At 41.9% G+C, this 14,570-nt stretch overlaps 1 protein-coding gene across 2 annotated transcripts in view; it reads right to left on the bottom strand.

Annotated features, from left to right (window-relative positions):
• Positions 1-10,128, bottom strand: part of PCGF5 (polycomb group ring finger 5) — a 57,846-nt gene extending 47,718 nt beyond the window's left edge. Inside the window, exons 1-2 of one of the 2 annotated variants that reach the window (XM_082286479.1) lie at positions 9,787-10,128; positions 2,655-2,824 (exon numbers count right to left, since the gene is read on the bottom strand). The gene's annotated coding sequence lies outside the window, so the exon portion shown is untranslated. The remainder of the gene's footprint in view (positions 1-2,654; positions 2,825-9,786) is intronic. The other variant, XM_082286478.1, reaches the window with a different exon arrangement.
• Between the last annotated feature and the right edge of the window lie 4,442 nt (positions 10,129-14,570).

Genomic DNA, 14,570 nt, shown 5'->3' with positions numbered 1-14,570 from the left:
TGTTGCAGAGAAAAGCACAAGCATGAGACCTAAAACACAAATGACTCTGAGCATGTGCTGACATAGACAGCAACTCCAGCCCCCACCCAAATGAAAATATTTAGCACCTACTTGCTTACAGGAATACAACTTCCAAGAAGACTCTTAGTCATTAAGTCCAGTAATGTCTGGTGCAGGTAATTGCAATGCAGTTCACTCCTGCAGGGACACCCTAACTATGAAGGTACTTCAAACTGGTATTCTATGAAGATCTGATCTACTGCCTTTCCTCTAGAGAAGGAATACAGCCTAAATATCTCCTCCTGCATCTGTGCACATTCCAAACAAATAAAAGCACAAGCTGCAAAAGAGTTTTTTGAGAAGTTTTTCCTACATTAGGAACACTCAAAAAAGTTCTGGAGCTCCTGGTCATATTACACTGATTAATTTTGGTACCTAGTGAGACAAGAGCAGGAACTGCACAGTCAGCAGTAGGATTTCCATGCCCTGTTTAACTTAAATGGAATCACTGCTTTCCTTTTATTTGGTATAGGTCCAGAGACTGAGGCCTACAGAGCTGGTGACTTCCAAGGGAATGATGCTCATGGTAACAAGATAAAATGAGCAATAATGGAGCATCAGGTTTTTTAGTCACTATTTAAAATCTCTGCAGCCCACAAAATACTTAGAAAAAAGTGGTCAGAAAGAAGTGACTATAGTTTAGCTGTTCAATTAGCCTGTGAGATGCAATGTAACACTTCATGTAACACTGCTGTCCAGTATCTGAACGAATGGTCACAATCATTAATGCCAACATTCTACCACTCTTACAGCAACACCACACTGAGCTGTCTGATCTACCCTAACCTACAAAGAGCTCCTGCAAAAAAAACTTCTGAGGCTTCACTCAATACAGGATGCTCAGCAATGGTTCTGCTTTTCTTACCGGTAGGAAAGTACAGGAATCAACATTTAAATGTCAGTTACCACTTTCAAGAAATGTGAAGGTTTACTGCTGTGAACAATATAAATTTCACCTACTCCAAGAAGCAGGATCAACAACATCCCACTCACTGATGTATAAGAGAAGGCTCTGCATTGTCCAGATTCAAGTATTGTGGGCTTCTTTCTATTGTTCTACATTCACACTAGTTCTTCCCTAAACTCTGCCTTTCTTCATGCAAATTCCATAATCAGAACTCACCCATAGGATCGCTATCACAGCTTCCTAAAGAACGTTTTCTTTGTTTTAATAAACTATTTTTAATGAATCTTGTTTGTTTTAATGACAAGAAAAGTTGCAAAACGTGTCTACTACTATTGGAGCAAGATGTGTCTATGTTGGAAGCTGACTAGAAACCATATTCTTGCCAGGGTTCTGTTCAGGGTAACACCCTAATGGTGTTACCATGGCACTGAGCCACAGCTAATAAACTCTGTCTTTATATTACACTAAACATTAGCAGTTATCTTATTAGTTTCTTCAAGCTCAGGCAGCAGGAGCTTACATCTGCTTAAAAATGACATAGATGCACCTCAATGCATAATGCCTTTAAGAAATAAAATAGCACCTTTGTACTTCCAAGCAGCACACCCAAGCACGTTATGGAAAAATATACCTGTATGACTAATGCCTCTTCCTGAACTCAATTTGTCCATTATATTCCTTTGTTTAAATATTCAACCTTTAGACAGAACCAATCTCTTATACATCTCCATGAAGCCAAACTCAACAGAATCCCATACCTAAATGGGGCCTGGCAAGGTTATTATAACTTCAGTAAAAATTACAGACTTCAAAAGAATTGCAGAAAAAATTCTGTGCCTTTGCATATGTGAACTGCAGCACTGGTTTTAATACTATGAATGTATATTTACTACCAAACAAATTAGTATAAAAGACAGTTATGCTTTGTTTTAGTATTTTACTCCCAGGTGTTTGATATCACACACACTCATACCCACTCATTCCTGCAGCATTTCAGTGCTCCCCAAATAGTAATAAAAGAATCTTCTCCACAACATATTCAACAAGAAAACATGGGTAGCTGTAGTTTTCAGATAGAGAAAAGGGAGACACAGAAGTCTAGTTCCAAAGTGTTTCATGTATTCTTTAGTTCCATACACCTGATGCTCTAAGGTTCAGTTTTTCAGGACACTCAGGACTCAGCAAACACCTCCGTATCACACGATTTCAGTTGTACTGGTGATGTCAGAACAAGGGCAAACTTGGCTACATGTGTCCCACAACTGTTAGAAAATGAAAGGTAATCTGTGAACCCCTGACCTACATTACCTACCCAGCAAAAAATAGTAATTTAGTATCCAAGAAAGGCAGATACTAGTCCTCCAAGGCAGCATTCAACTTCCCTGAGCTGAGACTTTGTCTCCCTGAAGCATTCCTCTGCGCCCATTCTACACTCTCCTGCAGGTGATAAGGGGGTGCTGGGGAGAAAGCCTTTTAAAAACAGAAGTGAGGAGCACTACAATGGATAAATTATGGTCACATCAACAACCTAAAACAAGAAATGCCCTAATATTTTGGCCCTTTGGCTATATAAGAACAGTCTAATTTTTATACTTAACCATTCCCAAAATACAGGATTTCTACTGCTGAGTTACTATGGCTCCATGCAGTCTAAGTTTGACTTCTGCACCTGTCAAATAGATTTTACCTGTATGAATAAACAGAATCAATACCAAGCCAGAAAGCACTGAAGTGAAGAGAGGTTCTTTGCTTGTTTTGTCTTCTGTTCAAGAAGGAACAATGAAAGGGAAAGTTCTACTCAAAGACTTGGCTGCAGATACTGTCTTTGGAAAATGTCACTGGCAAACTCTCACCAACCTAAGAACATATATAAACTTAGATTATTTTTTTTCCAAAGGCTTATACTTAGATCAAACACTTATATTTTCATAAGAACAGGAAAAAATACATTCATAATACAAGGGCAATAATTAAATCAAATTTGAGGTCCTACCTTAATGAAAAGGTTACCAAAAACATGACAACTTCTCCCTAATCTTGTTCTCAGAATTATTTAATCACTGACAATTTTATAAGCAATTCAAGGCAAGATCTATGGTAACTTAACTAAAGTCAGTACAAGGAGTATTTGCAGTCACTCTGTCAACAGGCATATTCAATACTGGCATAAAATCAAGCAGATAAACTGAAGCTTAAGTTACAGCAGTTTTCATCAGCTGAAGTTAATGTTCTAAATTATTTCTATTTTTATGGATTCCTCCTTTGATTCATGAGACTCAAGACACTTCCCTTGAAAACATACAGTAAAAATTACATGGTAAGTAGTATCATCACTTGTAGTAAATTTCAGTCACCACATTACCTGTCAGTGTTATCACATATTACCCACCACACTCCAAAAGATGGAAACTGTAAATCCCCAAGTCCAATGTTTGACAGATGTTTGCAAATGTTCTTTAAATACCAGAGATGCTTGAGAAATCTAGGTGTAAGACAGCTAGATGGGAGGAGTGGGGAGGGTTCTCTACTGCCAAGAAAGAAGTCAGATGCAGAGCTTGTACTCCGTAGTCCAGAACCACAGAACACCAAACTTGCTCCAGCAACTCTAGCTCATGTGACCCAAACACACTGCTAGTGCAGCAGCCTAGCAAGCATCCAAGAAAGGAAGAAAAGAGATCACCTTCAATAAATATTTAAGAACTGTTTTCTTCATGTATGCTGTTCTATTTATGCTATTCTGTCAATGTTACACACATATTAGCAAGACTTCCAGTGCCACAATGAATCCCCCACTTCTTAGCCCTGATCACCAAGTCAAATGTGGAAATGATGGTTCACAGATCTTCTGGATACCAAAAATAAGACTTAACTGGAGATACTGTCTCTACCGCATGGTGACACTCCAGCTAAAACCTTCTGGAGGTTCAGGTGGGAATGATCTGTTTTCCTTCTGCCCATGACAGAGCACTACCTCACAATCTCTTCTCATACTAATATCCCCTTTGTTTTACAGGTGATAACCACAATTTTAATCAAATTAGCTATTTAATCGCCATAATCGAAATAAGCTTACAGCAACACTTCCAAATTTGGCCTAAACCTATGGTTAGATGAACAGTGGAGCTGATCTGACAGACTAGTTGTACCAAAAAGAAGGGAAGCACCACTCTGGAGCTTGTTGATCCATCTCTAAGTCCATTTAATGCTCTGGAGCAGCAGAAAACGTTTTACTAGTTTCCTGGTGGTTTAGTTAAACCTAATTTATTTGGGGGTTTAATGCCAGGGCTCAGAGAGCATAAGCCATAGCAGCAGCACTTCCCTTGTTCTAAGCAGTGGCTATAAATGTCTTCTGAAACTGCATCCCTAGTTCATTGTTTGCTGCTATTGTTCAAAACCTGAAGAAGGGCTCGTAGGCCCAATAGTTTGTGTGGTTTTCCTTTTTGTACTAGTTGATGTAGTAAGAGCTATTACACCTTGGGAAGACATGGTAAAGTAAAGCTCTTCTGTTACAAGTCTGTCACTGGTTTCATCCAGCTTCACAATAAATAAACTGAAAGAGCTTCTCTGCAATTAATGGTAATTTTGAATTGGAGGCTAACACCATATAAATTTACATTTTAAATTTTCAGCAATGAATACACAAGAGTTACACATCAATAGTAGATTTTAAACACTAGCCTGTGTGAGGCACCAACTGTCACTGAGTACATTATTTCAAGTAAATCTATTTGCATTCTGTGGTTGCTATCCACACAAAAAAACCACTTCTACTTTTGGTAAATATGTATTTGGGATGAAAGCACAAAAATTTACTTTATCTATGATATATCAAAAGAGTTACGATGGAAAGCCGAAAAATATTGGTTTGATTAAGCAGCTCTTCAAAATCACTTTGTATGCAGGGAAATTCTACAGCCAGAATCAACCAAGAATACTTACTCAAAATATCATTTATATCATATAAAGGATCTTTTGTCTCTGCAGCTAGTACTGATGATTCTTCAAAAAAGTAAACAATAATTTTATAAAACCATGAAAGAAAGAAACATCTTTAACTCCATTCAATACACATATTGGCTATTTAAGAGATGATCTTTCATCTGAAAAAAGAACTGTGTTTTCATTACAAAATTAATCAAGAGTTTGGTTTCTTACATATTCCATTCTTCTTCTTGAGGAAGGAAATAAATATTATTACATTTGCCTTAATCAGTGGTGACACTTCTCTAAGAATCACTGAAGACTTTCATCTCAAGATCAACTACTTTTTTTGTGGCAGAGAGAGCTTCTCTCTGTCTGATCTGATTAATAGTAACCAGCCCTGAAATCTATCTTCAGAATATTTAAATTTTGGATTCCCTTACTTTAATGTGCTTTGTTTATACACAGAGATTTTAACAGATGTAACACAATGCCAAAAGCCAGAACGAATGACAAGGGGTTCCCCAAGAGCTTGTATTACAAAAACTAAGCTGCAAAAACAGGTGAGCAAACCAAGTGTGTAGGGTGGAGTTTGAAAGATGGGAATAACAAACTGGATGTGAGCAATTTTACAGCAATTATGAACTAGGACTCTCCCTGCTGGTATCAGATTGTACTTACAGACTGAGCTGTCAGAAAATAATTCTGTAACACTGCTATCAATATTGTGCATGTAATGAGAATCATAGCCATGAATCAGGAAAATACCACTGTTTACCATTTAGGTCTCATCACTATTTCTTGCTACATCTCCACTTGTGATGTTTTGTGTGGGAAGGGTTCTTTATGATAAGAATTACCGTGGAGTACAAAGCGGTTTTCCTCCTTGGGGAAGAACCTATACTGAAGCTGAGCAAAGGGGCCACCAAAGGTATTCCCTGTTTGCAGTGTGGATACCTGTTCTTCAGCACTCATTGCTCCATCTCCATGTGTGCCCCCTTTAAAACAATGAGTAAAAACTCAACTGCCAGTGAAGATTCGATGTGGGAAGGCAGTTCTTGAACCATTACAGACTGTGGCAACTTGAAGCTCTCTATGATGCACCAGTCAGTGTCTCAAGGAAGTGAAGATCCTCCCAATAACTGTTATACTCATCTTTAACCTCTTCTGAGAATTTTTCTTGTCTTTTCCTGGCCAGATCTTTTATGAAAATAAGATTATTATGGCAAATTAGCAGGCTACCTTCTTAATTCCAACCAAATCTCAGAACATACATAAACCAATGGCAAACAAAATTATTCCATTACAGGAAAGAAATGACCAATGCACAGCAGTAAATGAACAGTTTGGTTGGCTGTTAGGAAAGCTACTGAGATATGCATAATTCCATTACTAATAATTGGATAAATAGTTTTAGTCAAAGTTATTTGTTTCACATATAAGAACTAACAGTGACAGCTGTAGAGACCATAGTGCTCCCTTAACTCTACATATCTTTCATTCCAAAAGTGGCCCACACTTGACAATGAACAACTTTTATTTTATAAGCAATAATCAAGATAGAGACAACAACACTGCTATTTCCCATGGACACACATTCCGTGAGATAGACACGGTCTTGTCACAGCCTGATGGAACTGGCTGCCAGTGCTACACCTGCTCTGCTCATTATGGGCTTCCATCTCAAAGCCTGTCAAGCTGTTACTTTTCATGGCACTACATCTACTGGAAAAACTTAAAGATAAAACCACAGTAATCAGGAAAATAAGCTTCACTGTAAGAAACGTCTAAGGCACTCCCTGCCATCATTCAAATCAGATAGCTACAACAGTAAGTGATACAGAATCAACTTTGTTTCTTGATACTTTAAATATTGAGGCTAGTACTAGAAATAAAACTTCTTCCCAGACAACTACAAAAAAATGGTTTTTAACTGAGGATTTGGGGAACAAACAAGCCCAAGCTAAGGTGTACCTGGTGCAAAGTTTTCAATAGTCAAAGAAATGATTCCCCTTTTCAACACCAGCAGTATGTCTTTCTATAGGAAAAGTTCAAAACTTTGCTCAGGACTATTGCACTTGCCTAAAAACGTTCTTTAAAGCCAGAATTGCAAAAAGGAACTAATTTGGGTCAGGGTTTTTTTCCACACTGGGATGTTCTAATTGATAGCTGGAAGAACACATGAAGATGCTGTTGGCACCAGTCTTTCAAAGCACAGAAAGATAATAACTTAGTACCCTTTTTTTTTTATAAAAGGCACTGTAAAATTTGATATATACATATATCAATTGGTCATGCTAAGAACAAATCCTATGTATCCCCAACATAGCAAAAATCAAGATACAAAGTTCAGACACTTCACTTTATCTCCACTGTCCTCCACTTTTCTCAAAGCTCTTCTGTGCATCCTGCAGTAATTTGCTTATCAGTCCTAAAAGTGGAGCTGCACAGGAGCAACTTTAAACCAATACGTTTTATCTCACTTTATTTTGCATATTCTGCAGGCTTCTAAGTGAAACCTAGAATTTTTCATTTCCACTCTGAATCCTAGAGTGTTCATAGAGCAGGGAAAACCAGCTAGAGCAGAGCTGTGAGTCCACTTTCAGTATTATTTCCTTTACTGCTTTCAGCTAAGGTCTGAGCACATAGAATGCCACACGCACAGTGTTTTTATCTTCTCTGTAAGGAAATTCAATAAAAAGGACGAACGCAATTTGATTGTTGAAGGAAATGCGCAAATAAACCAGTATTTTTTTCCTGTTTGTTAACTTGACCACCCAGCATACGTAACAGATTCTCTATTACAGTGTTTTCACTGTCATGTGCAGTCTTAACTTGGCTAACTTCAGAATCTTCTGACAGGGAGGTGTTAAAAGCCATGCAATGAACCCTGAAGTAATACCCTAAAGTCTTCCCACACTTAGCTGCTCCAATCCTCTAATTAATGCTATGAGGTGCCAGTGCATAGTTCTAGTCAATCAAAAATGGTAACATATCCTTTTGCCCCAACAGTGACAAACACCCAAAGCAATCCTTTTCATTCCCATTTGGAGAATGACTAGAGGTACAAAACACAGGTAGTGAGATAAGGGTTGCCTCATGCCACAGGAAACAGAATAGTTTACTATCAAGACATACAAAGACCTTCACATACTTTATACCGTAAAACCAGGTGGTTGTATGTGTAAAGCACTACCTCCCCACTAGAAACAGTGACTTTGTTTCTTGATGGTGGCAAGTATACCAAGAAAAAAAGAGAAAAATTAATCTTGTAAAATTCATAGTTCTGCCTCTGTACAGGAAGAGGAGAACATGTCCCATAAACGTGGAGGATGAAAAATCCGCTTTGGAAGCAAGTTGGAGTTGAAAGAAAACTATATATAGAATCCAGACTCAATCCCATTTAAAACAGCAACAGGCAAGAGAACCAGGAACAGAAGTCTATCTAGGTACAACTCCAACGTGTTTATTAAATCAACTGGCTTAGCTTTTAAGAATACATATTTATATATTTTTTACTTCAACAGAGAAAATTTTTGCTTAACAAAACTAAGCAAAACAAAACCCAGATTAAAAGCATCTGGGATCTGTCTCTGGCTTCAGGGTGTGGACATAGTGTGATACTATTTTGGGGGGTATTTTTGTTTAAATTTTATTTTAAATTAATTCACTTTGAATAACATAGTTACTTAATTCTTACCATTTACACTCCCCTTTAGATTATTTGGCTAAAATAATGGGTAACAAGTTGATAACTGAACGAGGTTACCATTTAACCACTGAGCCAGAAAAACTGCAATTGAATGTTGCAAAACTTTCACAGTTCACAAACCAGCCACAGGAAACCTGCTGGGTTTCTGAGCATTGTCTATACTTCTGACATCCCATTGTGTGTCAGAAAATGACACCAACCTTTCACTATCTACGATACCACTATGCTCCCTCACAGTTGTATGCGTGTGTATGTGAGATGATTCACTTGCTTTTATTCCAGGGAACTGATGATTCATTCAATCGTCTCCAGATCATATTAACGTACTAAATATGCACATAAAAGAAGCAAAAATCGAGTTCTTAAACTTTTTTATGCTCAAACGTTTATTTTTTTTTTCTCTTTGAGAGAGAATAGAAGCAATCAAACATAGGAGAGGAACCAGGACAGGTTACGTTTCTGCTTAAAGGCAAGGTTTGGGGAACACACCCAACCCACGTGTAAAGCCAGCAGCCGTATTCCAGCGGCGGACTGCGAGGGGAGGGGAGCTCCCGTCCCCTCCCGGCCGCTCCGGGCTGGGGCTGGTCCCTCTGCTCCGGTACCTGGAGCGGACAAGGCGCGGCGGACCGGTGCGTTCCCCCTCCGCCACACCGAGAGCTTGTGCCTCTCCTTCTCCGGTGACATCTTACATAATGAGGCGAGCTAATCACGCCGGAAGCGAGCCAAACCGCCACGGAGCATCAGCGGGGATAACGACCCGCGGGAGGAGATGCTCCGGACCGGCACCCGCTCCTCGCTCACTGCCCGCCCTGGCGCCTTGCTAGAAAAATCCTCGCCGGGGCGGCAGCGGCTCCCGTAGCAGCCGCCAGACGCGGAGCCCTCGCTCGTCCCCCGCCGCGCTGCGCGCCGTCCCCCCAGGAAGCCGCAAGCATCGCGAACGGCATCAGCCTCTCCCGAGCGCGTTCCGCGCTCCCAGCCCCGCCGGATCCAGCCCCGCCGCCCTGCCCGGCCGCCGCCGGCTCCCTCCTCAGCGCCGAATTGGAGGAGAAAGTTACTCGGCGGCGGCCCGGCGTCCGCCGCCGCCGCAGTTCAAGAGCAATGTCACGTTCAACAACTTGTTATGACACATGATCCCCCCCCCTCACACATCCGCACCTCGCCTCCGCCTGCCCGGCGGCCCCCTTACCTTCCCCTGCAGAGGCCACGGGCACCCGCGGGCGTGTGCGGGAGTGGGTGCGTGTGGCAGCGCGGGCGGCGCCGGCTGGGCGGGCGGGCGGGGGAGGGGAGGGCGGCGGAGCGGCGGGAACGCGCCTCGCCGGACTTGTCGGCGGGCGGGGGCGGCTGCGGGGCGGCGCGGGGAGAGGCGCGGAGGGGAGCGCGGGGGGCGGAGGAGTTCCCGGGGCTTGTTTACGCATTGCCGCCCGCCCGGTGCAGGCGCTGTACTCTCTGATTGGACACAAACTGGGGCACAGCCCAGCTCGGACGCTGCCGCCCCGGGGGCCCCCGGCGCCGCTCGGCCGCCGGTGAAGCCCCCGCAGGGCTCCAGGGCTCAGGGCCGCCGGTGCCCCGCGGGCTCCGCCAGCGCCCGCCGCCCGCCCACCCCCAGACGCTGCCCGGCCGCCGCCCCCGCGCATGCCCGGCGCGCCGGCGGGCCCAGGCCGCGCATGCGCTCTGCCCGCTGAGGCGGCGGGGCCGGCGTGGAGCCGCTGCCCGGTCGATGCCAGCGGGAGGCGGCCGGGGCGCTCAGCGTTGTCCGCCGGTCTCCGGCGGGGCGGGGGCGGAACCGGCGGAGCCGCCCCCGGAGGCGCTGGTTGTGTAACCGAGGGATGTCTCTGGCGGCCCCGCGCCACCGCCCCTGTCAGCGGTAGCGCCCGCGGAGGAGGGGCTGCCCCTCGGTGCTCCTGTGGCTGCGTTTCCCTAGCAGGGAGGTGGATGTGCTCCCTCCGACCCAGGGATGGGCCCCCGCCGAGGAACGACTGCGGCCGCTGCCCTTTTCCGCCCCTTCCCGGACAGGTGCGGCCCCATCCCGGGGCCAGTGGCGGGAAAGAGCACAACATAACCAGTCAGACCCTTCTTCTTGACAGGCTCTTCGCGCATCGCATACCGAAAACTTCACGCATCCCGAACACTTGGAAGTTTCGGCAGTACGCGGTCACCGCGCGTCGGCGTGGAGCGAACAGCACCAGGCAGCGAGGGTTGCTGCGTGTGAGCAGCGGCTGCACAGAAATACCGCACTGTTCCCTCTGTGTAGGCAAAAGGCCATCGCAGCAATGGGTATTTTCTCCTTAGTTTATTTCTGCTGCGTTGGGTGTGACTCATATCTTATCCTTGGTAATTTCCATTGAAATAAACAGTTTTAACCAAGGAAATAATGAGAACATAACGCACTAGTATGACATTACTCATGTACTCATTAATTCTAATTAAGCAGCTCCTTAATGTTCCTGTTACTCCCATCCCACAGTCAGCAATGACAATAAATGTAGTATCGAAATATATGCCATAAGAGCTCTTTGTAATAGGAATCCCCACGATGCACTCTCAGTACACACCATGGGAACTTCCCTGACTCATTTTCAGATGAGTAAGCTTCTCAATCAAGTTTTCCTGGCATTTGATGGTAGAGCACTGAACTTCCTCATGCTGATAACAGAGTGAATAGTCCCTGTAACCTGTTCTATTTTGCCTCTTGCACAAAGTTTGGGTTAAGGCCCCTGGCTAGAACCATTTCCTTGCAAGCCAGTAGAGTGGTTGGCCAGCAGTTAGGACTGCTGATGCTAACTTAGAGGTGAGCATTCACCTGCAAGTTAGTAGCTTTCATGACTTCAACTTTTATTCTTAGATGGAAAGTAGGAGTGCAGTTTTGAAAGATTAATTTTAATATATCCATGATGCTTTCCAAGCAGTATTGCATTAAAAAAAAAAAAAATCTAGAGAAGAGTTCTCTTGTGCCTGCTTAATTAGAACATTTCTGTTTTAGTCACTTCCTGGGAGGAATTACCAGGATATCTGAATTAAAGATGCTTTAATATCATCTGAATCAGGTCAGAGCACCACATTTATTTAGACTGCAGTGGACCCTGTCAGTAAGTAGATATTCTGAGGCTTGCTGGTCAGACTAGTGTCAATCTTGACTGTCAGGTCAGCTGTTGGTTATAACTGTGTTTTTGATAATGAGCCAGATTGGTTTTATCAGAGCAATGCATTTAACTCCACAGAGTTTATAGTCAATGGGTGTCACACAATGCACAGAGTATTTTTAGAGATTAAAAGAAACTTCAATGAAAAGAAACTAGACTGTCTGTACTTCAAACTGTTGTATCAAGCTCACTGAAAACTGAGAGCTGGATCCTATCATTAAAAAGTTTGGGAGCTTTTCAAGGGTTTTGTATTGGGGGGTTTGGTAAGTAAAACTTGTGACTATAAGTTTTCATTTGAAAAAAAAAAAATCTGAGTCATGAAAGAGCAGTTCCAGAGAGAAACAGTAGTTTTGAGGTCTTTATCTGAAAAGAAAGGTCAGAAAGAAAACAAATTCCTTCCTGTACATCAAAGTACTTGAGAATGCATTGATTTTACTGGAACAACTGATGCTGACTCTAAAGTCAGAAAAAACCCCATACCAGAAGATAACATTATTCAAGGTATTGTTACAAGGTGGAAATGTAGCTACCAGTGATGGTCTAGACATGGCAGGACAGACCTCAGAGCAGATTAACTTTCTTTACTAAGAGAGCAAGGAAGGCATGTTAAACCCCCAGTGTGAAACATGCTTCAGTACTGACAGTTCTCTCACCAAATGTTCTGAGTCTACCTAAATGATGGATACAGATTTCCCTTTTCAAGGCTTTCTTCACAGCCAGGAGGGACACGTATTTAAATATAAGTACATACGTATGTAACTGTAAGTTTAGATGAAAGATGATCTTCTCACATGTTTTCTTGGCTCCTAGGAGACACCAAATAACAAGAAACTAATAATCGAAGCACAAGAGTTGGCACTACTCATTTTGTGTGTTGCAATTCAAAGGTCTAAAGATCTAAATCCACTAAGTGGCTGTGAAAACCTGAACTACAGATTCCAGTTTTATTTTATATCTTACGTGATACTGAATTTTTCGTGTAAACAGCTTTTGCAGTTTCACGGTAGGTTTTGCATACAGGAGAAAAAGGTTTGTCTGGTTCAAGACTCAGTTCTCTAATTATCTTTCTTTCACTTCCTCTGCTGATTTTATTTCTAGTAGAGTGAGAAGTCTTAAACTACTCCCTGAGGCTTTCTTCTTGATCCCAAGCTTTGTAAAATGTAGGTGGTTTCCTTGAGATGATGGCTTTTATAAGCTGTGAGTTAATTGTGATTAGAGCAACATCCACATCTGGAACTCCTCTTCTGCTAAAGCATCCTTGGAGAACTGGCATGAAAGTTGTTCTCAACTGTAAAATATGTGATTGGGAAATATTTTTCAAAACTTAAAAATAAGCAAAATTAAATTGTTTAATTGTTTCTCAGCAGTTGCTACATGTAGGGTTGTGAGTTAACTTTCAATTCATTAGTAGATTTTGCCTGTCAAATAAGCTCACAAAATTTCCAGTGAAGGGCAAGCCATAACCTTTTGGTATATCAGGGATCTTTAGGGTCCTTGGCTTTCAATTTCTGACCTACTATACATAAGTCTCAGTGGGTGCCCTCCCTACCTCCTCAGAAATATTGCCAGGGTACATTTTTCCTTTTCCAAAGATTACATAGAAATTGAAAATCATGGCTTTAAAATATCCAGCATTAATTATGCAGCTTTCTCATGAGCTAGGACTTCTTGCCAGTGAGTGATAAATCCCTCTCTCCCTTTCATCCAGAATTTGACTACTTTAGCAGAGTACTAGAGCACTCTAAAACTACTTCAATTTGAAAAGAGAGTATTATCACTCCTAACTCCCTAATTAGAACCATGACACTATTTAAAATACTATTTTACACTATGATTTTTCATTCTGTTTAATTTGTGTTACTAATTAACTTGCTCTCCAAGCAAGGTTATCAATTGTTTACTGGTCAGCAAAAGGCACTCTTGGGTTTTACTGAGCACAGCTTAGTGTTACTATAATTGCAGAGTATGTCATACCAACAGTGAGCCTAAATTGTGAATTCTGCTTTTTGGTGGATATTTTCAACTTGAGCATTGTTTTATTTCTAGTCTATAAATACTGAAAGACCCTTTCATATGAATTACACAGCAGAAAAGTGCTCTCTTGCCTTTGGACTAGACTGAGAGTTTTCTTTCAGTTGCAGAGGGGAAGAACTGTAAAACACCTGATCAGCCTGGCTTCAGCTCCAGCAGGAGTAAAAATTGCCAGATATCTATCTTCTGTCAGCTGGAATAGCTGCCTATTTGCAAAGTTGGTATAGAGCCTACCACAAGAAAACCTAAGAGTTTACTTTCTCCTCACGACAGAAACTGTTGAGATCCTCGCGTAAACAGCACATTTAATCATTTATTGGTGCATTATAAATACATACATAAAAGAAAAATATCTTCTGTGTCAGAGCACAGCTACAGCAACATCATGGTTAGACCCTCAGGAGGGAATTCTGCACTCCTGCAAAGGCATCAGGAGTCTCCACAGACCTGCTCCTGTGCTTTAAGGCAAGTCATATCTCATCTCAAGTTTCACTATTCCAGAAACTTTCTCTACTTCCTTCCATTTCACTACTTTTTAACTCAATGATGCTCTATATTGTAGTGTTATTGTGAAGCATTTGGTTATAATATCAGAGAAAGGTGTTTCCCAGTTTGATTTTCATGATTTTATGGAATATGAACTAAGGTATAATTACATTATGTAACAGACTATTACAAGATGTCCTTTCATAGGCAGGATAAAATACCTGTCAATGACTATGGGCATTCTTCCTCAAAAATGGAGAAGGGCACAGAGGTGGTCTCATAGTAATGAGCTCTATTATTTCACGTTGGGGAG

Source organism: Coloeus monedula (assembly GCF_965178545.1).
Source record: "Coloeus monedula genome assembly, chromosome: 8".
NCBI classification, from domain to species: Eukaryota; Metazoa; Chordata; class Aves; order Passeriformes; family Corvidae; genus Coloeus; species Coloeus monedula.
Note: the sequence above shows the minus strand (reverse complement) of the source record. Positions and strands in the feature narration are given on the sequence as shown.